General features: G+C 32.5%; 1 non-coding gene and 1 pseudogene across 1 annotated transcript; one reads left to right on the forward strand and one right to left on the reverse strand.

The window, feature by feature from the left end:
* Positions 1–3,127: 3,127 nt before the first annotated feature.
* MIR395D (microRNA MIR395d) lies at positions 3,128–3,218 on the reverse strand. Its single transcript, NR_120760.1, has one exon. It is a non-coding gene; the product is annotated as a microRNA MIR395d (primary transcript).
* Positions 3,219–8,793: 5,575 nt separating this feature from the next.
* LOC103503420 (disease resistance protein Roq1-like) lies at positions 8,794–15,046 on the forward strand (annotated as a pseudogene).
* The last annotated feature ends 263 nt before the right edge of the window (positions 15,047–15,309 follow it).

Consider the following 15,309-nt stretch of genomic DNA (forward strand, 5'->3'; position numbering starts at 1 on the left):
AGTCGTCACATACATTACTAGTGCATCTCTATATGTTGCGTTCAATTTTTGGAGTCGTTGTTGAGGAGTTCAATTTTTGGAGTCGTTGAGGAGTTAGCAATGAAACTATTGAATGGACTTTCTATTTTTGACGTCTTTTGCAGAAAGTGCACTTTTCGATGCATTGTACACTTACTTGAAAAATGTGTAAACAATTTATGAGTGAGGGCTCACAATCGAAACTCATATTTGACCCAAAAATGGAATCAACCTTTTGGTGTAGAAATAGAGAGAGGAGACAAAGGAGAACTAAAGCTCAACCAATGGTTGATAAAGTTGAGCAGAATGCAAACAATAAATGAAACGATCATTTTGATGACCAATGATAATCACAACATCAAAAGTGCAGCCAATAACGAAAATAACAACGCAAAGGTCCAAGCTCACCTTATCTTAATAGTTCATGACCGTAATCGCCCCATCAGAAAATATGCGTCACCCAACTTGTAATACTTTAGCTTGTAAGTCATGCATCCAATTTTTGTTGGTGCATGATCCAAATGATCCAAACTGTGGGTTAGTATGGTTGTTACCAGACGAATACTCCCATGAACACTTCAAGAGAGTTCCCTGAAAATCTGTAGAACGTTCTCTCTCCCAAACATTACATACGAGGAAATTTCTCGTTTTCTATTTCTATTTCCACCATTTTGTTACAACGCTGGTTAAGGTTCCGTTTGGTAAATTATTTCATTATTTTATTTTTTATTTTTAAAAATTAAGTCTATAAACACTTCTTCTATTCAAAATCTCTTGCTTTGATATCTACTTTGGTATTCTAAAAACCAAGCCGAAATCCAAAAGTAAAGAAAAAAATTATCTTTAGTATTTATTAAACTAAGCTAAGAATGCAACTCTTCTGTTCAGGATCGATATAAACCATACTACAAAAATGAAAGAAAATATATATAATTTTAAAAAAATAAAAAACATAAGACGAAATGTTACCAAAGGAAGCATAAGTCGTTGTTTGTTGTTTTAAAAGATGATTCGATGTATTTTGGATTTTGAATTTTAATCTTGGGATGTTTGTGTGGTCCTTATTTTCAAGTTATCCCTTTTGGTGAATCTTTTCGATTTTCACCATTTCCATTTCTTCTCCTCATTCGTTCCTCTATTCTTGAATCTCGACTCAGGTTAAGAAAAAACCTTATTTTCCTGCGGCATCTTTTCAGTTCTTTTAAGGCTAAGAGAGAATGTGCCTTCTTGTGTATGAATTATATCACTATCTTAGCTTTGCCTTCGTTCATTCTCATAGCTTTTATTTTTACGAAGATTTATTGCTACAAGAAAAAAAAAAAAAAAAAGAACAATTCAATTCTTTAACGAAGATTATCCGCTTGTCTTAATTAATTAAAACTGTTTGTTTTTCTTTTCTTTTAAAAAATGATATAATAGATTTTTGGGTCTCTACAACAATAAATAATTTCAAAATCGAAATAAGTCTACGTACCCACAATATAAAATACAAAAAATGTCCCGTCAACCACATCATTCACGTAATATATTTGGTACACGATCATTTGGCTACTGTTTGGTACACGATCGCTAAACAATTTAGTTTTTCAATCCTATCATTTAATTTCATTACCCGATTGTTTAATTTAGTTACACGATAATTTCGAGTTGGTTACACGATCGTTTATATTCATTTAGATTTTGTATGATTTTTTTTAAATTTAATACACAATCGTTTAAATTTGGCTAAATGAACTTGTTCAAGATTATTTTGGTACACGATTGTCTATTTTTTTTAAAATTCTTTGGTACACGATCATTTGTTCAAGATTATTTTGGTACACGATTGTCTATTTTTTTTAAAATTCTTTGGTACACGATCATTTAGATTTGTTTACATGATCATTTATTTCTTTTACAATAGTTTAGATTTGGCTACAACATAAAAAAAGAGAATGAAAAGAAGAAAGACAATGGAAAAAAATCGCAGTGGAAAAAAAGAGAGGAAAAAAAATCGAATTAAGCAAATTAGTAGTTTGTTATATTTATGAAAATTTATGTAGATTTTTTACAAAGTGCATTTTCGTTAAATATTAAAACTATTTACAAAATATAACAATATTCATGGAATTTTTTTAGTTAATTTAAAATTTTTACTATATTTTATAAATAGTTATTATTAATATTATTTTTTTTTTTTGCTATCTATGACCATTCCCCAACATTGTTTAATCTTTTGTTGGATGTTCAAACGCTACTTGTTTCCAATTAATATATAACGAAAAATTAATTTATTATTTTACTGAAATTCTTAATTTTCAATATTTGTTCGATCACAAAGAAAATGACAAGCCTTATATATATATATATATATATATATATATATATATATATATATATATATATTTTAATTTCTTTTTGAAGAAACATACAACTTATATTTGTTAAATTAAACAAGAGTTCTATGATTTTTATAATCATTATATCTAACTGAGAGGTTGGTTGAGACAAAGACTTTCTAAGATTATAATTACCTCCATGTTGCTGTGATAGATACTATTTAAAAGTCTCCAATTAGCTAGTACTGAACACTATTTTAAAATCCTTTCATTTGCTACAATATTTACTATTTATTATAGTTTTTACTACTCTATGTTCGTTATTATTTCTATTCTTTAACTCCAATATTTAGTATTTCTTTACTAAACTAAAATGTATTTGGCAAAAATCTATTATATTATTTTTTTTTTAAAAAAAACAAAGTTGAGTAACTGTTTGAACCAAACAACCAAAAAAAACCAAACAACCAACTTCTTGCTTTAGACGCGCCCCCAAAAAGTTGAATAACACATGTGTGGAGATTTGAACTAACTGTTGACCGTGGATCAAGGATGCGATAGGTTCACAAGCCAAATATTTATTTTATTTTTTCTTTAGAAAACCCAAAAAAAAAAAAAAAAAAAAAGAAAAAAGAAAAAGAAAAATGAAAGAAGAAAAGCTAGGTATGAAAGAAACCTAAAAAAATGAATATGAAAATTAAACTTACCAAAAAGGATAATTTGAACATTCCCACTTGTGTGTTTTGCAAAGTTTGAAAGGAAAGTAGGAATTAATATTAAATAGGACCAAGTTACGCCGAGAGTTCCCCCAAACACTTCAGTAAAGAAACATCAATAATTTCTTGACATTTTCAGCTGAAGTGCTTGGAAGGGAACTCTAGGAGATGCCGGATCAAACATTTTCTAACTCTTTTTTTTTTTTTTTTTTATTATTATTATTTTTAAAACAATGTTCCTTCAAGACCAATCTCTCTCTATATATATCATAGGGTTATTGGGTTTCCACATGCATCCCTTTATTGTTTTGCATGGTAACGAAAATATAATGTAGATACATATCAAGAGTCCTTAGGGTTTGAACCAAGACACATACTTGGATATATGCAATAATATTTATTGTGTAAAATAGAATCTTGCTTTTCTCTCCCATTTTCCTTTCTGTCCTTTTCACAATCTCAAAAAGCAAGTTCCATTCTAAAATCAAAATCTGTATTTCGTTTCATTATTAGGCAATATACTCAAATTCATAGCTTCTTCTTTCTAATAATTGTGTGTTTAATTTATGTGTGAAGAATATGAGTGGGAATTCAAACCTCGTTTTCTTTCTCTGGAGTGATATTATATATGAAATACAACAATACTATTCTAGTTAAAAATTATATTGAGCGTATCTAAATACATCGACAAGCTATCATACACCAAACAACAAACACATAAAAATTTTAAGTGCACACCAACAAACTATCATATATCAATCAACAAATATGTTAAATTTTCAAGCACATCTCATTACACTTTTAAACATCAAATATACCTACTACAAAGTAGGAGAATCAGAAATAGAAAGAAAACTTGAAAACAAGTCCAACTATAGGAAGGGTATGTATCAACTGTACATCAGTAGTGTATCAAATGTACTAAGGGGCATCAAGTATATGATCAAGTTCAAAAATATTTTCATTCCAGCTTGGTAGATGAAAAATAATACATTCTTATCTTTTTTTTTTTAGCATCTCTTAACTCATTGAGTTGTGGGGAAAGACCATTTTCACTTTCTAGCTCCAAATATCCTTTGTCAACAATAATATCCCTAAGATCTTGAGATCCATAAAGAACCTTCATTTGTTGGCTCCACCGTCTATAGTTTTCCCCTCAAAGCGAAGAAACACTACAAGAATTTTGGGCTCTACCGACATTTCTTTCTGGCAATGGGTAAAAAAATGTGGGCAAAGATATGATGAGCCGACGAAATTTCATTACGTGGACACATCCTCATTTTTGTCGTTAAAAATATATACGTGGGTAAAAGGTTGTGTATTGCGTGGGCAAATCATCGTTTTTGCTGACGGAAATATATACGTGGGCAAAAAATTGTGTGGTTCAAAGGGGAAATATTTGAATTTTTGCCGACGTTTATTCTAGTTTATGGTCACATATCATGTGTGGGCAGAAAATATATAAATATTTGACGAGCCCACTCTAAATTCACTCTAAATCTCACAAACTTTTTAGAGAAGAAACTTGTTCTCTTAGAAAACTAAAGGACATACAAGAGAAGAATACAGTACTCAAGAGACTATCTAAAAGACACAAAATAAATGAAGTGCATTATACACACCATTCTTGTACTTAAACAATTACATGTATCTAGAAATGCATGTATCTTAAATTAGAAATGTATCTAGGAATGCGTTGTCCCTAATGTATCTAACTTATTAATTTCTAACAGAAGATTCCTATCTATTTTCTTCGACTTCTCTACAGTATTATGCTTGCCCAACATCCTTCTGTTTTGACTGTCCAAGATTCTCTCCTAGACCTGGTCCTCAGACCATCAGTTTTAGCTATCGACTATTTCAGGTTGTACTGAGACTAGTCGTCCAGCAGGTGTGCGTATGCCTAATAATGGTCCAATTCTTCCCTCTGGCTTGGCATCTCAAATTCTCCACATGCTCACTATTGAGTCTCGATCCTTGAGTGGTTTGATTTAGACACTCTCTGAACGATGCACCGTACGTGGTTGATTCTCTTGTCTACTCTCTTACTATGTTGATGCCTTCTAGTAATGAGCCTTCTTCCTCTTAGCCTTCGTCCATAGGCTGATTATTTTTAATTTTTTTTGGCAAGCAGGAGGTTTTTTGTGTTTTAAATGGGCTGATTTAGTGTTGCGTTGAAATTGTTTTGTGTGCTTGTTAGGTTGTATGGAGTTTTTTTTTGCTTTTGGAATGTTATCTAAGAGATTCACTGTCGTCAAAAGGGGGAGTTTGATGTGGTGTTTGACTTGCAAATTTCTTCACTTTTCTTTTATTATCTTCAATTATCTTAGAATATACGTTTTTGCTCAAGGAGTAGCGTCTCTTCTGTTGAGAGATTCATGGGGATTCAATCTTTTTTGGGTATTTGGTGTTTTGGTTGTTTCATTGGATTTTATCCTCGATTACAACTTAAGATTTTATGTCCTATATGATCTCTTGTTCTTTGTTGTCGTGGGGATTTTTTGATCAAAGGTTGTGTCATCTTGTGAGTGGTGCTTCTAGGCGAACCATTATTGAGTGCTTTAGTGAGAAGTATCTTAGAGTTTTTGTTGTGGAGTTGTATCACATGCCATAAGCTGTTGATTGCACTAGAGTACGGAGATCACAGGAGGTTGGAGGAACCGAGGAACCTAACTGACGAGTAAATTCAGGAGGATCTCATTGAGGGGGAGCTTGTTTTGTCGGTTGAAGCATACAATCAAGGAGTTGTCAATTCATGGGGAGTTTCCATAATAGTTTTAGATTCTCGTTCTACTCTAAACAAATATCTAGAAGATGATATTGTTGATAAACACTGTACCTATAAAGTATCTTGAATTTGATATATGATTTCCTCACTCGAGCCTAAAGCCCCTCAAATGTAGTTGATGTTACACTACATTGGGTTATCAATATGACTGTATTATTCTCTTCCATCCTTATTGGTCCTTTGGCTGTTTGTGCAGTTATTATCATTTTTATTAGCAATGTGTCTACATACTCCGATTAATCTCATACGTGCTTTTTAATACCCAACAAGTTAATTGCCTTCCTTCTGTTCTTCACCCCTAAAACGTAAAGAGCACTAGAGCACATGTACTCCAAATATATCATTTCCACGTTTCAAAAAGTTACAGAAGGCATATAGGAGTTCCAATATTCAATATTGATTGTATAAATACCAAAGCGAAGAATAGCTTTTGGAAGAATGCGAAAAAAAAAAAAAATAGAGAAAACAAACAGAAACAAAGAACTGAAACCAATTTCTTTGTTTAAAAAAAGTCAAACTAAGGAAAGGTTGTGCACACGATCCGAATTTGCATATTATAGAGACCCAAATTTTTAATGTCACCTAAATATTCAAGACACGTCACTTTTATTATAAAAGTGCAGTGTAAGTCCACCCATTTATTTAAATAATAGAAAAAGAATAATGGTAAATATAATAACTAGATTTAAATTATTAATATATATAGTAATATTTTAAAAAATTATAAAAATTGCAAATATTGATCTATCATTGATCGATTGACTAGAGAATGTTTGGGGTAGGTATTAAGGAGGATTGGAGTAGGTTATCAAGTTTGGGGCCCATGTTATGAAAATATAGTTTTAGAATTATTAGGGTTTCCATAACACCCGATTTACCCATAATTCCTCAAATACCCGATTTATCCATACAAACTCCTTACCATAATCCCTAAACTCCTTCCCATGAAAAATAAAAAATTAAAAAAACCTTTAATTCATCACTCTTTTTTTTTTCTTTTTCAATTAAATTAATCTATAATAAGGGAGTTTTTTTTTAAAAAAATATTTGTAAAAAATAATAAATTAAAATTACATACTATTTTAATATATTCTTCTTTTAGTTCAACTTCAACAATTTTGGGATATGAAAGAAACCGTTCAAGAAATTTCAATATTGAATTATGTCTAATTAAGTAGTTTTTTTTTTCTTATTAAATTATTCCATTGAGTTTAAACCTAAAATCAACCTACCAAACTTTGAGTTCCTATCAATCTTATCCAAAAATTTTAATTTTAGTTAATAAAGATCTTGTTTTCTAACTAAATTATAGAACATTAATCTTGGATTTTATTGTTTTTTATAAAAGTTAATACTTACAGTATTTGTTTAAAAATATTTTTTAAGTTACATTAATACTCATAAAGCTTTTTAAAAGTTTAAAAATACTTATGGGTAGTAAGTGGTAAAAAGGAAAAAAATGTTTATATGTAAGGTTGATTTTGCTATAAACTTGGTTATTAACCTTAAAATTGCTATTCATTGCAATTATAAAAAAAAAATTAAAAAAATAACTTCATAGGTGGTATCAGATCCCAGGGTGAGACATTCTTGATCTTTTTGTTTTAAATGTGTATCATTTTACTTTGAAATTTTCTAATATTTAGATTTAAATATTTATTTTACTTTTTAATAGGGGCTCATGTTATTACCTCCATTTCTCTCTGGTTTCGAAACCTGAAGCAACAACATTTGTCCAGAGCTGAAGACTTCACTGAGAAGGATACTGAAGGCAACTAACCACACTTTTTTCTTTTGCTGCCAAACAATGTCCTTTGTTATAATGATGTGGTCTTGCTTCATTTATTATATTGATTTATTAATTATATATTTATATATGATGGTTGAGAATTTTTGACTTGTTGTTACGATATCCTACCTTTCTTGGACAATTTGGTTCTTTATTCTTTCAGATTAATTGAAAGTTAGTTTTATGTAGAGAATTGATTGGTAAAGAAGTCTTTGCCTTTCTGCCTTGGTTGGAATATATATTCTAACAAGTGGTATGGGATGTACATTTTAGTACCAATGTGTGATGCGACAACATTCTGAAGATAAGAGATGGATCGACTATTCAAGGATGCTCGAAGCTAGGATGCAAGTGGTCATTGATTAAGGAGATGTGATCCTATTAATGTTATGATTATTGTTTTTGTACAATATAGTTCTGATTATTGAGTCGGTCCATGATCAGTATGTTGGTTCATGTTTAGAGTGTTATACTCTCAGTCATAACATTGTAATGATCAATTACTGCATGAGCAATAAAAAATCTCTTATCATGGATCTAAGACCCCTAGATGTAGATGTTGTGTCATCGAACTGGGTTACCAAAGTTTGCTGTGTTTTTTGTGATTTTATGTGATTCCAGTTGTTCTTTCTGTTATTAAATCCCAACACAACAAGAACTAAGTGTTTGTTTTCTTAATTGGTATCAGAGCGGGTTGACACTAGTTCATTGAGTTTTCAATGGCGTCAATCAGGGACAGTAGGCTAACAACTCGAAGTTAAGGTGTCATGAATGCGAAGTATCCTCTGATAGCGAGTTCGAGGAATTTGAGAGCCCTTACCAATATTATTGCTGCAAATGAATCTACTGAAGATGGTTGTTCCAGTGGGTAGACAAAATCCGGTGCATACGCCGAGCATCAAGGATCATTATCTTTTGTTATTCCAAATGGCGACAGTCTCTTCAGAAAATGGGAGGAAGACCAAATAATGCTGAAACAACAAAGTGAAAAAATCCAGATTTTGATGGATGAAAATCATCGTTATTTATCATCTATTACAACTCTCAAAACTGAATTGAAAGAAGCTCGTCATGAGTTTGAATCTCTGTCCAAGTATGTCAAAATGCTCACATCAGGGATGCAAAGCCTCGAGAATATTTTGAATGATGAAAAATCAAGTTGAAATGGGACTTAGAGTTTTTGAAGGTACCTCTGCTAGTACATCTACTATTGTGTTTGTCAAAGCCTTCGGTAATATAGGTCATGGTATCACAATCAAAGAAGAACAATATGTGATTAAAGTAAAAGGAGAGATAGGTTTGTCACTAGTATGGAAGACCTAGTCACATACGACCATTCTATTATTGTCTACATGGTTTTCCAACGTATGGAAAATCTGCTCACACTAATAGTTCTTGAAAAATTCCCAGAACTGAATGGAGACCTAAACGAAGAAATGATCTTAACAGGTGTAATGTTGCCTTACCTTGGATCATTCCTCAAGAGCTACAGATTGGTATTTCAACATTCGATGTTCTCGACACATGGCTGGTAATGCTGCCAGCTTCTTCACAAATTTTAAGGAATACAATGCATGACATGTTATGTTCGAAGATAGAGTTAGAGGAAAGATTCTTGGCAAATGATCTACTAATCAATCTGGTCTTCCATGTCTTCAAGATGTGAGTTTAGTCAAAGGTCTATCTACAAATTTGATTAGCATCAACCAACTGTATGATCAAGGTTTCAATGTTAAATTCTTAAAAAGCAGATGTTTTGTGAAAGATAGGGATGAGCCTCTCATCATGATAGGTACACAATCTTATGGCAATTGTTACTTGTGGACTCCTAATGTTTTTAAATTTGGTTGTAGAATCCCTAAGCACTATGAGTTTGTGCCCTATTCTAAAAAATGCAAAAATGTCTTAGAGCTACTAAAGTTTTCTTATCTAGGAAAGCAGAAATTTGTTAAGTTTTCTTTTGAAAACAAGATATTTGTTGAACTTCATGTGATGTGTGATGACATTATTGTTAAGGTTGCTTTTATTGAAACTTTGGCTTATATTGATTTTGTTGATAAGTTTTTTGAATTTGAAGTGGTGTTGCGACATGTGGATACGTTTGGCATCAATATCCCAATTTGCTTTCCACGTCTACTTTTTGCTTTTATATTGTCTCAACATCCTACCATTCTATCTGCTATTGATGTGGTTGACCCCGAACCAAAGACCATGCCTTAAGTTTTCGCCTGTTTCAAGGATCATTAAAGACTGGTGGCTTCAGTTACTGACCATGCTTTTGTGCCTCCCTCATTTGTTTGTTTTAGATCTAGGTATATATATATATTTTGTGACTATGTATTTTGTTCTGCCCATGGCTTTACTGGTTTACACCTCATTATATAATTTTTGGTTGTTTCTGGAATATAGAGTTCTTGTTGTTTCTAGTTCTCTGTCTGTGTTTCTGCCGATGATTGGTTGTTGATTTTGGTTGTTTTTGTAAGATAAACCAAAGGGGGAGAATGAATATGGTTATGGGTATCGGGTTGCTCTTGATGTGGTTATGGCTATCGGTTTGCTCTTGTTTGTTTAGATTGTTCCTATGGTCAAAATTGTCAAAGCTCATTGGATTAACTACACCAGATTAGCCTTTCATTAACATTTTTTAATAACATCTATTATAAAATGTAATAAAAAAAAAGAAAAGAAAAGCCGACGGGCGGGCGAAAAATTAAAAAGAAAAAAAAGAAGAAGAAAAGCATAACTAAAATGTTATTAAAAAGAAAAGCGGGAAAGATTTGTGCGGAAACGTAATTTGGAGCCGAAACCTAAAAGGCAGTCGATCGTCTTATCGTCTTCTCCATTGGCTTTCTTCTCCATCGTCTCTTCTTCTTTTCTCTTCTCTTCTTGACAACTCAAATCTCCTACTTCATATTCTTTGTTCTCTTCAGTCCATCACCTTCATTTCCAAGCTCCATCTATTTCTCTAAGTCACCTTCAATCTCATATCCTTCAAATTCCATACAGGTTTTGAAGGCGTCTATGGAATCCATCTCTACAGAAAACATTCTGTGATCCTTTGTTTGCTCTTCTAGTAATTCATCTAATTAGGTTGTGTTGGCCATCCTGCAGTTATGGTAGCCTCTGTAGTTTGGAGGGATTTGTAGGATGTCAAGATTTTGAAGCATTTTGTTGCTAATAATTAGGTTGTGTTGGCTATCCTGCAGTTATGCTCGCAGGACGACGAGTATGAGCAGTTCCTCGACATCTTGTCCGTAGTCCATACAAAAAGAGATTGAATTACAAGCTAAACTTAATGAAGCTTTGGAACGGATTGAAGTGCAAGATAAAAATCACCAAGCGTTAGCTTCACAAGTGGAACGAATGCAAAAGCTGATAGAAGACTTCACTCGTGCACAACAGGGACCACCACATGATCCCTAGCTCTGCGGTACGTATATACGTCTCCATTATTCTTACAATGATAGTATACAGTGAACATATGGATATATGTACTAAACTTAGTTACTTTTATATCATTGTAGGACCGAAGGTGTAGAATGACGCGTATGTGCCTCATTGGGAGACTTTTTGATATGTTTGCGTTTTTTTGTATTATGAGAACTACATTTTTTGTATTAAACTTACTAATATTTTTTAAACTTATCCGTATTATTAATTTTAAATCTTTTTTTAATTTGTGTTTGTATTTCTTAATTTATTAATTTATATTGAATTTGTTTTAATTTAATCCAAAACATCGGAAAAAATATTTGAGCAATCTGAATGTCGTTGTGAATGTTTGAGCAAAATATTTTAGGGAAAAAAAATTAGAAATTACATATTTAAAAAAATATAAAAAGAAATGTCCATCTCAATGAAACGTCAGGATTAGAAGCATAAGACATGTCAGGGAAGGGTTTTCCGACGCACAAAAGACGTCGAGAAAAAACGTTGAAAGAGGCATTCTCGATGCCACGTCATGCGTCGGCATAAGATCCGTTGGGAGAGAAACTCTCGACACCACTTTGGCCGACGCAAGTCACGGCGTCGGGAGAGGCATTCCCGACGTCGTACCAACACGGTGTCGGGAATGCCTCTCTCGACTCATTTCTCCCGACATTATTCCCGACGTCGTGAAAAACGTCGACATTTTCTTTCCCGACGTTTGTTCACTTTTTTCGACGTTTTTGTGCGTCGGGAGTACTCCCATCTCTTGTAGTGGTTGGAGTTGACATGCAAGCTATGAATTTACTCTCATGTTACGTCTCCTGAAATTACTATGATTGGATTATATGGAATTGGAGGTACAGGCAAGACAACTTTAGCCAAAGCATTATATAGGAGAATTGCTGATAGCTTGGAAGGTTGTTGCTTTCTAGCAAATATTAGAGTCGAAGCTTCAAATCAATATCGTTGTCTTGTTCAACTCCACGAGAAGCTACTTTTGTGAGATTTTAATGGATGACTTTATTAAAGTTAACAACGTTCATAGAGGAACTACCATCGTAAGGGATCGACTATGTTAAAAAAAGATTCTTTTAATTCTTATGATGATATAGATATGAGTGAACAATCACAAGTATTGGTAGGAGGGACATGATTGGTTTGGACCTGGAAGTAAGGTCGTCGTGACAATAAGAAACATTTACTTGCTATTCATGGATTCAATATATTACAAAATGTTATTAGATTGAATGATGATGAAGCTCTTGAGCTTTTCAGCAACATGCTTTTAGAAATAGTCACCCCTCAAGTGATTATTTAGAACTTTCAAAACGAGTTGTACACTATTGTAAAGGTCTTCCGTTGGCTCTTCAAGTGTTAGGTTCATTTCTTTATTCTGCAGATCAATCCAGTTTGAAAAAATATTATATGGTTATGAAAACTCCTACCTTTGACAGAGATATTATAAAAGTTCTTCAAATAAGGAACTTGAAGATGATGTAAAAATAATTTTCCTTTACATTTCTTGTTGTTTCGTACGAGAACATGTAGAAAATGTTAAAATGATGTTAAGGAAATTTGGTAGTTTATGTTTGGATAAGAGAATGACAAAACCCATGAATCTATCACTTCTTACCCATTAGTGAATTCAACAAGATTGAAATGCACATCTTAATACAACAAATGGGTCATACAATTGCTTTTTCGGAGACTTATAAATCTCATAAAAGAAAAAGTTTACTGATCGAAGATTATGCTATGGATGTCTTAAATGACAATAAAGTGAAGAAATTTTGCACAAAAGTTTGTTTATACTTATTTATCATGAGATTGAGAACATCTTTTATTACTTTTAAATTACTTGGAATGTTTGGTTTTGAATCTTTGTAGGAAGTAAAAGCAGTTAAAGCCATTGCATTAACCTTTTCCTCAACCTAGACATTGATTCAAGTGGTTTTAAAAATGTGAAAAACTTGGTAGTTCTGAAAAGTTTAGAATGTCACATCTTCAAAAGGTAATCTTGAGTATCTACCTAGTAGCTTAAGGTGGATTAATTGGTTTGGATTTACTTTTTCATCTTTGCCTTCAAGCTACACAATGGAGAACCTTATTCAACTCAATTTTCCATACAGCTCCATCAAACATTTCGGAAAAAGATTTATGGTATTTATGTCTAACGCTACTTATCATAAATTTGATGATTTAATATTAATGCGAATTTCATTGTTTGAAACTTGATTATGTCTCTTCTTATACTCCTTGTAGAAAAGTGAATGTTTGATGAATATTGATCGCCTAAGAAGATTTATTATTTCAATTCCTATGAGTTGCTCTAAGTTTCCAGAGGAAATTTCTGACTTATTTGCTGCAATAAATCTTGAAAGGTTGAATCTTCTCGGGTGTAAAAATTTAGTAAACATTTACAACTTAGTTGGTTCTCTCAGTAGACTTCTTAGTTTGCAACTATCAACTCATGTTAATGTCTTTGAGCAGTTTCCACGACACCACAAGTTAAAGTCCCTTAAAACTTTGGGAGTAGACGAATGCAAGCTAGTTGAACACTATCCTCATTTTAGTGAAGAAATGAAGTTCTTAAGATTATTATATTTTTCATCTAGTACTCTAACAGAGCTATGTCCAATAATCCGATGTCTTGCTGAGCTTCAAGATTTGGTGATCATTAACGGCAAAGAGCTCATAAGTCTTCCAAGTACAATTTATCGTTTAAGCAACCTTATTTCTTTAATTTTAAATCCTTGAGATTTCTCGTCATAAGGGGGTGTGATAATTGCTTGAAGAAATTCCAAATGTTCCAAAAGGCTTGATTTGTATCAATGGTCAAGGCTCCATATCATTGACAAAAGTTCCAGACAACATAGCAGATTTCATAAATTATGATTCGGTGCATATTCACATCTCGCTTTCACCTAATTAACTTTCTAGTCTGACCTTGTATTTTGTTGTTCATATAATAATTAAGATCATTTCACTCCCATTGATGTAGGAACATATAGATGGACAATTCAAACAACTCTTGTTAATGAATTGCGAGATACCAGAATGGTACATTTACCAGTGTTTGGAGAGCCCGATAATATTTGTTTTGCCATTTGTATATCCAGGTTCGAGATTGAAAGTTTTCTCTATTTGCGTCAAATTTCAAGTTGATTGTGCTACTGTTAATGGCCACGGTTGGTTTGGGCTTGAATTTAAAGTGTCCATCAACGACTTTCCAATATGGAGTTCTGAAGCTGTACCATTGGTTGAGGGATCGAGAAGGATAACCGTAGAAGTATTACCATATGAGTATATCTGGTTGATAGTACTTCATCCTTATAAAGATTTCTCCCCAAACTGGAATGAGATTTTGGAGGTACATATGGAACAGACTGTCTCTTCTATGAAGATGGACTGTAATGATGAAGATTATGATTGGGATTTGCTTTGTGGAAGTATTTGGATTCGATTTACGGTGTCGTTTGAGGTTAACCACAAGTCAAAAAATAACATTATAATAAATATAAAAAGGTGTGGTCTTCAAGCTTACACCAAGTAGAAATGATTTGAAAATTATTATTTTTACTTGGATTGTGCTCTTATTACTCCTAGACACCCTTGCAGTTGTATCACATAACCCATCGCCAACAACTTTGATGCATCCAATTTGTAGGAACTAAAACAACATATAGAAGACATAAATTTTACCTTTCTATAAGTTATGTACCTCGATTAAGTGTGTTTATAAAAACTGTGTGTATGATTCGGTTGTCAATCTAGTACGAAATAGCGAGTAATGAAGTTCAAACTTCCTTACTAACTCATAACTCTGCATCACAAAGTACAGATTTATTAAATCCACAAACAAATTATGACTAGCTCCACAAACATTATTTTTTTCCAACTGAAGCTTATTGGGATTTTGGAAAAGTTATTGGAATCGAAGAATGCCACATCGGTTAAACCGAAGAATGAGGATGAACTCCAAGCCTAGAGAAGAAGCATAACATAAAGATAGGGGAGACATTACAACTCCAATAGCATATGTTTATCTAGATGTACATCAATGACAATTTCCATGAACATAGTTCTTAGTTTTCATGAAACATACAAATTTGAAAAAGCAACGGAGTTGAGTAGAGTAACAATAATGTTGATTCTAATGTTATAACAATTCAATTAACAAAGAAAAGTGAGAGAAAAGAAAATACACAAAGCACTTGGTAACCTAGTTTGGTGTGATACACCTACGTCTAG

This window comes from Cucumis melo, chromosome 9 (genome assembly GCF_025177605.1).
Source record: "Cucumis melo cultivar AY chromosome 9, USDA_Cmelo_AY_1.0, whole genome shotgun sequence".
Taxonomy (NCBI): Eukaryota; Viridiplantae; Streptophyta; class Magnoliopsida; order Cucurbitales; family Cucurbitaceae; genus Cucumis; species Cucumis melo.